Source organism: Myotis myotis, unplaced genomic scaffold (assembly GCF_014108235.1).
Source record: "Myotis myotis isolate mMyoMyo1 unplaced genomic scaffold, mMyoMyo1.p scaffold_m19_p_5, whole genome shotgun sequence".
Taxonomy (NCBI): Eukaryota; Metazoa; Chordata; class Mammalia; order Chiroptera; family Vespertilionidae; genus Myotis; species Myotis myotis.
In genome coordinates, this window is record NW_023416357.1 from 99,222,482 (window position 1) to 99,236,498 (window position 14,017).

Sequence of the window (14,017 nt, forward strand, 5' to 3'; positions counted from 1 at the left end):
GGGGCAGACTCAATGAGCATTTTGGGGGGGTACTGAAGTTGGAGGTGGCCCCCATTGGTGGCTGGTTCACCCTGCTCCTTAAGTTCCTGGTGGGGAGAGAGGATCTAGTGCAGTGATGGTGAACCTTTTGAGCTCGGTGTGTCAGCATTCTGAAAAACCCTAACTTAACTCTGGTTATATAGAAACTTTTTGATATTTGCAACCATAGTAAAACAAAGACTTATATTTTTGATATTTATTTTATATATTTAAATGCCATTTAACAAAGAAAAATCAACCAAAAAAATGAGTTTGCGTGTCACCTCTGACACGCGTGTCATAGGTTCGCCATCACTGGTCTAGTGCTTTCTTTTTTTGGTTCTTGTGTGGAAGGAAAGCTTGTTATGCAGCACCTTATGGGAACACAAGCTGCTGTAGCTGGAAGAATCATCAGATAGCCTGGTCAGGGCCCCACCTTTTTGGCAACTGGAGGTCAGGTGGAGTGGAGGGAGGCTAAGATCTAGAAAGTGGAAGCAGTTTGTCAAGTTAGTGGGAGAGCCAGAATTCAAATTCAAGTCTCCCAGCAACCTTATCCAGTGCTGTTTGCATCACAGCATCAATGTCCGGGCAGAAAAATACCCCCTGACAGTAAGGTCTATCATTTATCCAGTTAAAAACACTTACGTTTTGATTTGAGTCCATTTCCTTTCTTTTGCTACTCTATACACACAGGGAGCTTAAGGAGCAAGGTGAACCAGCCACCAATGGGGTCCACCTCCAACTTCAGTACCCCAAAAAAATGCCCACTGAGTCTGCCCCAAGTGCCAGTTGATCCCTGGTCCCCTCTAAAGCCAGTCATGAGCCTACCCACTTCAGGTGCTAATCCATCAGCTGGGTTTCCTGGGGAAACAGAACTCATTCTTAAGCTCTCTTTTATGGCTTTTACCCAGAATTTATTTGAATAAATCAATCTAATGCTGTCTCTACAGTGGAACCAATTGTAAAAGAGCTTTATTTGCTCTGCTTTCAAAGCAGGTTGGAGCTACCTTCTTCCTATTCCAGGCTGATGGGGAAGAAAAGGAAACAGGCACAATGAAATCAACAAAAGAGGATTCCCCAAAAGGAGGGGACCCAAAGGCCCACCAGAATTCCCTCACAAAAAGGTCCCCTGCAGGAAAAGCTCCTGGAGAAGGAGGCCAGAAGTGACCAGATGGAATTGATGTGCTCCTAACGCTAATGCCTTGAAATGATACCCACTGTGCTCACCCAGAGGCTTGGGGAAGCAAGCTTCCCCTGAAATCTTGTTTCCCTGGCTCTTCTGCTTTCTCATCTCTCTGAAAGGACACCGCAGGAGCTAACCTCCACTGAACTCTGCCAATGTACCAGGCACTGTATCAAGTCTCAAAGGCACCTGCAATTCAATAATCCCAGCTGCAGGAGCTTTCTTTACATACTGCAAATGCTCCCCAAGTCTTGCCTACCTCAGGACCTTTGCATGTGCCATTCCCTCTGCCTCTCTTTAATTCCACACACGCACAGCTCTGCAAGGCTGGCTCCTTCACTTCCTTAACATTTCTTCTCTAATGCCACCTCCTCCCAGGGGTCTTCCACAGATACCCAAATACAAATTAAACCCTCAACTATTATTTTCTTATGAACTATCCAGTTCTTTTTCTCCATATCACTCTATAGCACAGAAGCAAGATGGTGTCCTGTTTAGGGAGGCAGGTTTGGGAGTCAGGAACCTGTGAGTGCATCTTCATTTGTCCTCTTTTTTTTGTAAATATATTTTATTGATTTTTTTTACAGAGAGGAAGGGAGAGGGATAGAGAGTTAGAAACATCGATGAGAGGGAAACATCGATCAGCCGCCTCCTGCACACCCCCCACTGGGGATGTGCCCGCAACCAAGGTACATGCCCTTGACTGGAATCGAACCTGGGACTCTCCAGTCCGCAGGCCGATGCTCTATCCACTGAGCCAAACCAGTTAGGGCCTTCATTTGTCCTCTTATTAGACGTTGACTTTGAACATGTTACTTAATCACTCTGTGCCTCAGTCTGCTCACCTAAGAAGTGAGGGTTATAAAAGCACCCATCTCTTAGGGCTGCTGTAAAGATGAACATAGCTGATGTCAGTAAGGCACTCAGAAATATGTCTGGCATATAGTAAGCACGCCACAAACATTTGGTGTTATTTGTGTTGTGACTATTTGACTCACATCTGTCTCCCCACAAGCCTGGATGCTCCAAGGGCACAGGGCTTGTTCATCCTGTCCTGCTTACAACCCCAGGGCCTAGTTCAATGCTTGGCACCCTTCAGTACTAAAATTACTTGATGAAGGAATGGAAATTTTGTTTATGTGTTGTATTGTACTCACTTCATACAGGCTTTAAAGAGACAGAGCAAAAATGGTACTGATTTTACTTTGCAGATAGAAAAATTAAGGCTAGAAACCTTGATTTATCCAAGTCTGGCCAATCAAGTATCCAAGCAAGGGGAGAGCCCTTGTGGCCAGCACTTTTCCCACCAGAGAACAGGAAGCATAAACCCAGGACTGCCCCTCTCCCTCTGGGACCAGAGACCACCACACCCTAGCAATTTAGATGTCATAGCTCAGTCCAGGGACCAGGGAATGAGGATCAGCACTGCCTGCACACTTGCCCACCCTTCCTTCCCAGAGCATCTGATGAGCTACAAGGATCAGGCCAAGGGCCCTGGCTGATGGTGCAGAAAGCGGACCAAGGCACAAAAGTGAGGCTGAAGACCTGGGGGCTCAGAAAACCCTCACTCTGGAATGAACACGTCGATCAGAATGTCTCCCACCCAAGGGAGACCACTCCTGTAGCAGTTTGAGCTTCACAATCAAGTAGAGGTGGAGACCACACATACTTTTGTTCACTGTTATCTCCAGCACTCTTGGCAAAGAGCAGCCTTTTGATAATTTGTTGAATGGGTGAATGAATAAAGATGGTTGAATGAATGAAAGGTTAAATAAAGAAATCACAGCAATAATGACAATCCTTATTTGTCCATCTTTCCCCTTCCTCTCCCTAACTCCTGATTTGGGGGAGACAGAACATTATTTTAGCTAAAAAGGCAGACTTTGAAAACAGACTGCCTTGGTTCAAATCCCAGCTCCACCACTTACTAGCTGCGTGACATTGAGCAAGTTATCTAATCCCTCTGTGCCTCAGTTTCTCCATGAGGGTGTTAGTCCTTCTCTAGTGAGACTGTGAAGATTAGATGAGTTCTTACATATACAGCACTTGGAACACTGTCTGGCTCACCGCAAGTACTCAACATAAGTGTCTGGCTCACCACAAGTACTCGACATACTGTCTTTTCTCTGTGTTTATTATTTTCAGCCTTATTTGTTTTGCCTCTTGCTATAAGCTTCCTTGAGCCCTTTGGAGAAGAGGCAGAACACAAATCAATTTAATAACAAACTATTCAAATATAACATTTACAAGGTGGACTTAATCTAACAGCTTTTCTCCTAACAAGACACACTTGCAAATGAAACTGTCTAATTTGGTCATCTCTTTTGAAATGTTAAATTCTCATACCCTCTGCCCCAGAAACCTCACTTCTAGGGATATGCTTCTAAATACACACACACAACCCAGCCCGTGTGGCTCAGTGGTTGAGTGTCGATCTATGAACCAGGAGGTCACAGTTTGATTCCCAGTCAGGGCACGTGCTCATGTTGTGGGCTTGAACCTCAGTAGGGGGTGTGTAGGAGGCAGCTGATCAATGATTCTCTCTCATCATTGAAGTTTCAATCTCTCTCTCCCTCTCCCTTCCTCTCTAAAGTCAATAAAAATATATAGGTTTTTTTTTTTCTTGGGGGGGGTGGACATTTAAAAAACAAAACGAAGTATGACATGGATGAACCTTGACATGCTCAGTGAAATAAGCCAGACACAAAAAGACAAGTCTCGTATGAATCCACTTATGTAAGGTACCTAGAGTCCTCAAGGGCATAGGCAAACAATAGAATGGTAGCTGGGTGAGAGGAGAATGGGAGTTAATGTTTAATGGGTGTGGAGTTCAGGGTGGGAAGGTGAAAAGTTGTGGAGATGGATGGTGGTGATGGTTGCACAACAATATGAACTGCTCAACGCCACTAAATACTACACTTTTAAAAAGATTTAAGTGGTAAATTTTGTTACACATATTTTATCAACAACAAAAAAGTTTTACAAACATGCTGTTCTCCTAAACCACATGGATAAAACCTGAGGGAGATGAGTGGGATCAGAATTAAAGACAAAAGAGGTTCAGCCCTGGCCAGTTTAGCTCAGTGCTTACAGCATCAGTGACAGAAGGGTCCTGGGTTCAATTCCTGGTCAAGGGCACATACCTAGGTTGCAGGTTCGAACCCTGGCCCCAATCGAGGGCATGTGCAGGAGGCATCCAGTCACTATTATGCTATTGCTCTCTCACATCCATGTTTCATTCTCTCTCTCTCTCTCTCTCTCTCTCTCTCTCTCTCTCTCTCTCTCTCTCTCTTCTCTGTTTCTCTCAAACCCCACCCCTTCTCCCTCCCTCCCTTTCACTCTCTCTAAAAAAATCAATGGAAAAATACCCTCAGTGATGATTTTTTTAAGAGGTTCAGCTGTGAGTGCCACCTACCCACCCCTTACCTCAGGTGTCCCACCTTACCCCCCTGCCTTCAACATGAAGCAATTGGTCAAAATTCTTTTGTCTTAATTTTCTTTGAGGAAAAATTTTATCCTAAATCAATGGATCCATAACAATTATAAATTACTTCCAAATCTAGTCAAAAGACCAATCAGGGGTCTCATAACAACACTCAGGTCCCAAATTCATACTCTCCTTCTCTGAGCACATTTTCCACAAATAGGAATTTCCACTTTGGCATACAATCCTGATTTGAGGTAACTTGAAGGATATATTGCTTCCCCTCATGATATCACCCTCAAAAATTTAAGATATGTCCCCCAAACCACTCAGGTTCACTCAGTGATCAATGATCCACAGATTCATTCAAATCTATCTGAACCCTGTACTGGTTAGAATGCTCCTGAAGTCAAGTAACAGAAAATCCAGACTCAAGCTGGCTCACCCAGTAAGGAAATGTGTGTGGTCTGCTCACACAAATAGCAGGTCAGTGGTGGGGTAGGGGCCTTATGCATCTGGATAATTCCATCCAGACCCCAGACTCTTTCCATCTCTCGCCTCTGAGAACTTCATCTGCACTCTGTCCTGAGGCTGGTTCCCTGCCTGGTCACAGCAAGGTTGGGACGTCATTTGGGGCTCCATGTTCCACTTTCATTCCCAGAAGGATGCAGAGAAACCTTCTCCCTCACATCCGACATGTAAGTTCCCTTCAGAATAACTAGGTCAATTTTAGGACATGTTGACCAAACAGAAAACAGTCACCAGGGTAACGACATGTACCAATCAGTCTAACTCTGAGGTCACCAAACTATATTCTGCAAGTCAAATCTGGCTCACCAGCAGGTTTTGTAAATAAAGTTTTATTGGCACATAGCTATGTTCATTCATTCATATTTTGCCCATGGCTTTCTCTCTACAATGGCAGAGAGTGGTTGCAACAGAGATATCTTATATGTGTCCATTCCCAAGCCAATCAATATGGCCAGCAGGATCAAGCCCTCTAATTGGACAAATTTGAGTCATATTACCACCACATGAACTGAACAAGATTTCTCTGAAAGTGGGAGAGAGTTGCTCACCAAAGGAAGAGGCGCTGACCTACCCTTTGGACCCAGAAGTCAACAAGCAAATCTCAAGAATGTAGGATGTATAGGGCCAGATGGATACTAGAAATATTGGGGGACCACCCTGCAAAATACATGCTGTACATCTGCAACTAATACAGAATTATCTAATCTAAGAGAAACATGCAAATTGACCATACCTCTGCTACACCCTCCAGCCACGCCCACCAGCCAATCAGGAGTGGATATGCAAATTACCCAACTAATATGGTGGTTAATTTGCATAGTAGGCACCAGTGGCCTGGGTCCCGGAAACATCATATGGCACACAGGTAACTCCGAGGTAGGCCCCTGCCCAGGCCTAAGGCTCAGCCAGAAGCTTGAGGGCAGAGCCTGTGATAAGAGCGGTCTGGGGGTCACCTGCCCAGGCCTAACGCCCCAACCAGAGGCCTCAGGCCTGGGAAGGGGTGGAGCCTGCAATCAGAGAGGGCTGGGGGTCCCCTGCCCAGGCCTAATGCCCGTCCAGAGGCCTTAGGCCTGGGCAGGGGCCCAGCCGGGGATTGGTGTGGACTACAGAGGAAACACCTTTTCTGACCGTTCATTGGCTAAGCTCCCTGTATGCCACTGGTAATATTCTTAGTAACTTGAGTAATAAGAATCCAAGAAGGTGATGTAGGGTTTTTCCACCTACTCCTGGAGAAAAAAAATGAAGGTCTGCTGCTGGAGGGCTAAGAAATGTCATATCCTTCCCTAGCCGGTTTGGCTCAGTAGATAATGCCTCGGCCTGCCCACTGCAGGGTCTGGGTTCAATTCTGACCAAGGGCATATATCTAGGTTGCAGGCTCCTCCCTGGCCAGGGCCCAAGTCAGGACTCATGCAGGAGGCAACCAATCAAAGTGTTCCTTTCACTTTGATGTTTCTCTCTTTCCCTTTCTCTTCCGCATTCTCTAAAAATCAATGGAAACATATCCTCAGGTGAGGATAAAAAATATAATAAAGGAAGAAATGTCATATACTATGAAAGACACATCTTAAAAAATGCCTAAAGAAAGTTGTCATTTTTTCATGGTGAAGGGACTGGAGTCCGTGTTGATGAAAACACCTTGGTGGCTGTGGTGACTGGCAGTGGCTGCAGCAGCAGGGTGATGGGGCTGGCGCCTTCCCCTGATCGCCTCCCACAAAGGGAGGCCAGACTGCGGCTTAGGTCCACTCCCCAAGGGGAGCAAGGAGCGGGCCTAAACGGTCAGTAGGACATCCCCTGAGGGCTCCCAGTATCTGAGAGGGGGCAGGCTGGGCTAAGGGACCAACCCCCCTCCCCAGTGCACGAATTTTGTGCGCCGGGCCCCTAGTATTATATATAAACTGTAATTGGAAAAAAAAGAACACAGGAAACCACAAAAGGTTCTAAGTAGATCACTAAGAGTGGTGCTCTAGGACCCCAAACCTTGCAGTGGAGTGACAAGTAAAAAATTATTTGATGCCTTGGGCACCCTCACCTTAGCTTTTCTCTGCCCAGGCTTGAGAACTATAGCCATTCCCTAATTCCAAAGCGAGGTGAGCTGCTTGTTTGTTGGTTTTTATTTAGTAAAGAAAGATGTGAGCTCCAAGATCTCTTAGGAGGCTGCCAGATGTAGTTAGAATTCACTCTTGGATCCCACACTCACAACAAATGCAATCATGCTTTATACATCTGGCATCAAAAAACAGTAATCTTTCAGCAAGTTTGAAATCTCAGTTGGTCTATTTATCTCATCCTTGTCACTGGAACTTAAAATTTCACCTGCAGATACTCCTGAATTAGTAGGAAGCTCAACAATATTTCTGCCCTGACTAATCCTTGTACTTCAGCCCCAGCTATGTCTGAGAATGTACGGTGACTGCTCATTGGGAAAATATTGCATTTGTCCCTTCCATAGTAAGGGCTGTTGTTCACCATATGTAGTGAGGTTTTTCAAAAATAAGAAAGAAATATGTCCCCTGTACACCATAATCCAAGGAGAAAATAAAACCAAATTGCACTTGTTATTCTCAGCTTCGAGGCTTCATTGATTACTTCTAGACCCAAAAGAAAGTCCCATTTCTAATATACAGTCACTCCACATCAGATTTATATGCTTGAGTTTAAAGGAAGCCAAGTAAAGTTATCTGTTCTTGTTGTACCTGATTAACCTCAATACACAATCCTACGAATCAATAGTTAATTAAAAATGTGGCACTGCCTATGCAGTTAAGTGACCTCATCCCCTGCAAACACTACCCACCTTGTATATCATTAAGCTAAAGCCATGCGGACCACCTTCTAGGACAATGTAGAATTATACAGACAAGAAAATAAATATTTCCAAAATATGTCTACCCAGAAACCTCAAATGTAATATTTTGTCTGTACTTACAATTCAAGGCATTTCTTAGAAGCTACCTCGCTTGGTCTGCAGAGCCTCCCAAGCCTTGGAACCATTTCCCCCTATGGCCACAGCCCATATCCTCTGCATAGTCAAGATTGTGAAGATGCTCCCATGGTAACTGGAAGTGCAGGGTTTCCATTTTCGAATTGTCTCCAGGCTAAGGAATCACCCTTACCCTCATCTCATATTCACCCATGCCTTCAAAACTACAAATAATAAAGAACAATAAGGCAGAACTGACTTATTTGTCATACCCTGGTTACTGATAACTCTCTGTGGGTTTCTTTGTTTTAACTTCACGCTCATTTCTGCCATAACAAAATCGTATATCTTATTGATAAATGTATTGGTGGCCTGCCTTATTCCAAAGAGGAGTTGAAATGGCTAAGAAATCGTGCATTGCAAAGAGTGTTGTCAGATCACCCATTGTGGTAGACCCAATTCACAGTGATTTCTCCTGGTGTCCCCCCACCCCCAGGTTTTTCTGGTAACAGGTGCACCCACCCCCACCCTGGACTCAAGTTGGGCCAATCATAGTACCCCAAACCTCTGGTCCACATGTGAACAAGTGGCCCACAGGGCCCAGCACAACCTTTTTCTGGGAATTTTCATATTGGGAAAGGGAAGTCAATTTTCTTCTTGACAACAAAGTCATAAGGATGAATGCCCAAGACACTTCTGCCAAGATCCCTACCATATATAAATATTCTATCCAAAGTAGGAGAAAAAATAGATGTAGAGGTGAGAGAGAAGGAGAAATGGGCAAGAGAGGGCTGCTCCATGGTCTGGTTATATCAACTGATACATCCCCTTTTCTGTTTCAATGAGTTAGATGCAGAACTCTGGAAGAACACCCATGAAGAGATAAAGACAAGACACCCATCTTCTGGCCTTTATTGAAATCAATGTTTACATATTTAAATTGATCTCAACACCCAACTTAGCTGACAGGAACCAAAAGACCAAGAATCTCACTAGCCAAGAGCAAAGGCCATTGATTTCTGCCCCTCCATCCTTCTCAGTTGCAGGAGCTGGAGAAGACTCCACTCCTATCTTTAAGCCAACCTCTACCCAAAAAACCAGGCAAATAGGGGCCCATATCACTCCTCTTGAACTACCTGGGATTAGGTGTCAGGGAAAATGAACTTGGCACTTGGACTTCCCAAAGAGAAGAGCATCCTGGGTGGCAGGGAAGCAAGCTGGATATCCAAATAGTCTAGGCAGAGAGGAAAGACCTGAGGATCCCAGGGGGAGGAGAGTTCCAAAGAAGAATGGGGAGAGTGTGAGGGGATTGCCTATGGAGATAAGATTATGTCTGCAGCCGTTTTAGAGGGAGCCTGCAGCCTTGGGCATAGGCACTGAAGATGTCAACCCAGTTGAGCAAACAAGATAGGTGCATCAGCCATGGTTCCTAGATGCCATTTTGCTGCTGTAGAATTATTTGTAGTGGGATAAGCTTGGGGGAGCCACCTGCATGCCCAACAAGCCACAGACTCCCAGTCTTTATTAACAATAGCTAACAAGTTCTGAGCACTTCCTAGGTGCCAGGAACTATGATGGAAGCTTACCAGGCATCATAATTCTTACAATAACCCTTTGAGGTATGGATTCCATTTTATCTCATTATTACAGATCTAAGGAGACTAAGATTCAGAAACAGTCAGTCACTTTCACCAAGTCAGTGTCACAGCAAGGATTCCGGGTGAGTTCTTTCTGACTCCAAAGCCACTATGCACCTCTGCCCAGACCCTCCCAGCTCCCCCCAATAGATCGGACTCTATGTTCCACACCTTCAGGCATGGGATAGCACCATTTCCCAATTCTCAGACCACCAAAATTAGATCAAGGATCAGCACTGGTTCAAAACTGCAGCTGGTATCCCCACTCCCATGGCTATACCACCTTGGATAGCATCGCCAGCCTACCTATGTTCTCCACTCCCCTCAGTAAGTGGTAATTGAGAATGCCTGGATTCACCACGCTCTCTGCTCAGTCTCCCTGCCCCTCCTTATCAGCCTACCCCAGGGAAGCCCAAAATGCCTCATGGTCAAATCCACTCACATACTGATGAAGGGTCACAATTTTCCATCTCAAGTTCAGAGCCAAGGTCCATACTGGGCACAAATGAGAGGATGCTTTGGCATATTTCCAATAAAATGAAAGTGCAGAGCAGAGGAGAAACGAGGAAGACCAGCCCTGAGGCTACACCACGTCCCATAAATGACAAGTGCTGTACACTCGTGTCATAAAGCCAAGGCTATAAAAGCCACAAGTGAATTAGGAATGAGTCCAAAGTGGTGATGTCATGTGAGAACATCGCTATGTAGCACTGCTGCCTTACAATGAGGCTGGTGCTCACCTCCTCGTCAAACAAAGTTCTCAGACCCTGGTGATGCTTCCCATCAGGAGAAGAAAGTAGAAAAAGGCAGAATGAATTCTGGAGTCACTACTTCTCTCAAAGAAGCCAGGATGGACAAGTGATGAGCTACCCTCTCTTTCTCTACAAAAAGCATTCCAAGAAAGGAGGGATAGTAGACATTTGCCAGTCTGTGGCTGACACCCCCACTCATATCCAGATCTGTCTTTGGGGGTGTCAACAAAAGTTTGCTATCACAAATCTAACGCCAACAGGAGTCCCCAATCTGGGTTGCAATAAAAGAGTAAATTTTATTCAGGTAAACAGTTTGCAAACCAGGGAAATGCACCCTTCGGTGGAAAATGAAAGCACACTCCCTGGAGACAACAGGAGGCCTGCTTATGTAGAAAAAGTGCCACACACACACACACACACCACTTCATCCCTGATTGGTCCATTTTATGCAAATGAGGAATCCTAATTTGCTCAGTTTCATTGGTCCAAATAGCACTATCCTGAATGGTCAGAATCATACATCCTGATTTGTCATATGGAGCTGCTCTGATTGGTCAGTAAAGATGAAAATGAGGATATAACTGCACAGCTCCAATTGGACAGGACAGGTTTTAGTCCATTGGTTAAAATGCAATTCCAGGAACTCTTTTATACAGTTCGGCTAAGAAAGAGAGCAGAAACACAGCAAAGGAGGCTGAAGGTTTAGTCTTCTGCTTTTCCCTGATATGCATTGTGCATAACAGGCCTCTGCAAACAATAGCTGCTAAACTTTTATTATGAATTTGGACCCTGTTAACCACAAGGAGTCCTTTTTGGTAGGCATATTCCTTCTCCCTCTGCCAACCCCCTTCCCGAATACCCATGATGCTTGCTACTAGGGCTGTGATTTGAAAAGTAGTTGCAAAGGCAGAGGTCAGTTCTTTCCCAAGGAATAGCTCTAACTGGCTGGCTCCAAACCCCCTCCCAGCCCCGCCACCACACATTCCTGCCCATTCCTCAAGCCTGACCCCACAGCTGCCTGTATATTCTGCAAACCCCCTGAAAAACTTGCAGTGAACTCCCCTTCTTGCTTCATAAACGAGGTTAGTTGCTGTTGCTTGCAGCCAAGAATCCTGACTGATGCACATTTCATTGTGTTCATTTTGTTTTGTTTTCAGAGCCAGCAACCCTGAGGATATTTCAAACTGTGCACATTGGTGAAATTCTACATAAAGGAACCAGAAACCATTTAGATGCTTGCCAGGAAGAAGTGCTTACAGATGAAAGGTACACGATCATGATACATTGGATGAGGCCAAATTGGGGGCCCAAGTCCTCTCTTTCATACCTCAGAGCCTCCACACGTGCTTTTTCCTAACATCCACCTCTCATCCAAGTCTCAGCCTGTGTCGCTTTCTCAGAACTGTTCATCATATGTTGACTTATTGTTTATTTGTTTAAGATCCATGTGCCCTGCCAGGGTTCTTGTCCCAGCATCAAGAAGGGTTCAGGAATCTGGAGAAGGGGCTGTGCGTAGATGACATAGGAATCCAGAAACTAATAAAGAGTCCGGAGACGAAATATAATTTTGAAAGGCATTGGGGGGTCAGAGGAGCTTAGCTAAAGGAGCTAAGATCTAAGGTCTTAAGTCTAAGGTCTTAGGTTCTCCCTGTCCCCAGGACCCCATGCTTTTTATTAACACAATTTGTCCTGAGGCGAGGCAGAGATATACACTTCAAAGGGTCAGGGTTTGGTACAGAGTCCATTGTCAGAATGGGAGGATTAACCTACAGCTGTTCAGGTGTTTGGCCAGTAGGAGGCAATAACATGTAGATTAAGATGCCTTTTAGCTGTCTGGCAGCCACAATCAATTTAATGTAACCTATTCAGGTTTGGGGAAATGCCTTTAGCCATTCCCAACAGGTGACTACATGTGTGACTCAACGCTGTTGAGTCTCCAAGTCTCATCAACCTTTTGATGAAACTCTTGAAATTAAGACATGCTGGAATTGGTCTCCGGCATGCCCCAATAGACTAATTTTCAGGATGGAGGGACCAGCGCTATTTTTCTCACCACTCTCTCCCCCAATGCATATAATAAGCATTCCAAAAACATTTGTGAAGGAATTCACATTCATGGGATAGAATCATCCACCCAACTGTTATTATTAGTACTAGAGGCCCCGTGCACTAACTCGTGCACCAGTGGGCCCCCTCAGCTGGCCTGTGGGATCAGGCCGAAACCGGCTCTCCGACATCCCCCAAGGGGTCCCGGATTGCAAGAGGGCGCAGGCCAGGCTGAGAGACCCCACCGGTGCACAATCAGGACTGGGGAGGGACGCAGGAGGTTGGCCAGCGGGGGAGGGACCGTAGGAAGGCTCCATGGCATGTCCGGCCCATCTTGCTCAGTCCCAATCAGCTGGACCCTAGCAGCAAGCTAACCTACCAGTCAGAGCATCTGCCCCCTAGTGGTCAGTGCACGACATAGCGACTGGTCAACCGATCAACTGTCTGCCCCTGGTGGGACACATCATAGTGAGCTGTTGAGCGGCCTTAGCATATAATTAGCATATTACACTTTAATTGGTTGAACGGGTGACCAGACAACCGGAAACTTAGCATATTAGGCTTTTATTATATAGGATTATTGCTATTATTATTATTAAACCCTCATAACACCCATGAGGTAGATACTATTATCATCCCTATTTTATAGGTGAGGAATCTGAGAAACAAGGAGGTTAAGGAATCTGCCATAAGTCACCTGGATGATACAAATTGGAAAGGGAATTTGAAACCAGGCATCTAAGTCCAGAGGCCTCTTAATTGCAGGGGCTTTATGCAAAGTAGGTGTCTGGTTATTGCTATATAACAAACCACCCCAAAACTGAGTGGCTTAAAAAAATTACATCATTTGTTCCCCTAACAAATCTGTGATTTGGGCAGGGCTCCAAAGGAAAGACCTATTTATTCTCTTCAAAGTATCACCTGGGTTGCTTGAGTTGGGGCTAAAGGAACCACTCTCAAGATGGCCCATTCCATGGCTGGAGAGTTGGTGCCAGTGTCAGCTGAGAGCTGCAGGGCAGTGGGCTAGAGGGGTTCTCTCCACATGGGCCTTGCCATGTGCTGCTTGGGCTTCCTCACAGCATGGCTGAATTCAAAGTGTGAGCTTATAAAGAGAACCAGGAGGAAGTTGTACAACTGCATCCTAATTGTGGAAACAGTCAGATTCAAAGGGAAGGGAACATAGTCTACCTTTCCATGGGAGTGTGACAAGCTTCTAGAAGAATCCATAGAATAGGAAATACTATTGTGGCCATCTTCTCAGAGAATAGTCTGCCACAGCAAACAGTATGTTATATGACTTCATCAAGCTGTCCTAATTTACAAACCTGACTTAAAAATAACTGCCTCCAACAAACCACCCCCAGGGATCCTCCCTGAAAGTTCAGAAAAAAACGGCTAGACTCAAAGAAAATAAGTTAAGTAAAAGTCACTCTTGGGGCAGGCATAGGGAGAGTCTTATCTCACAATATTTGCATATTTGCATGTCATTTCCTTACAATGCCTGAA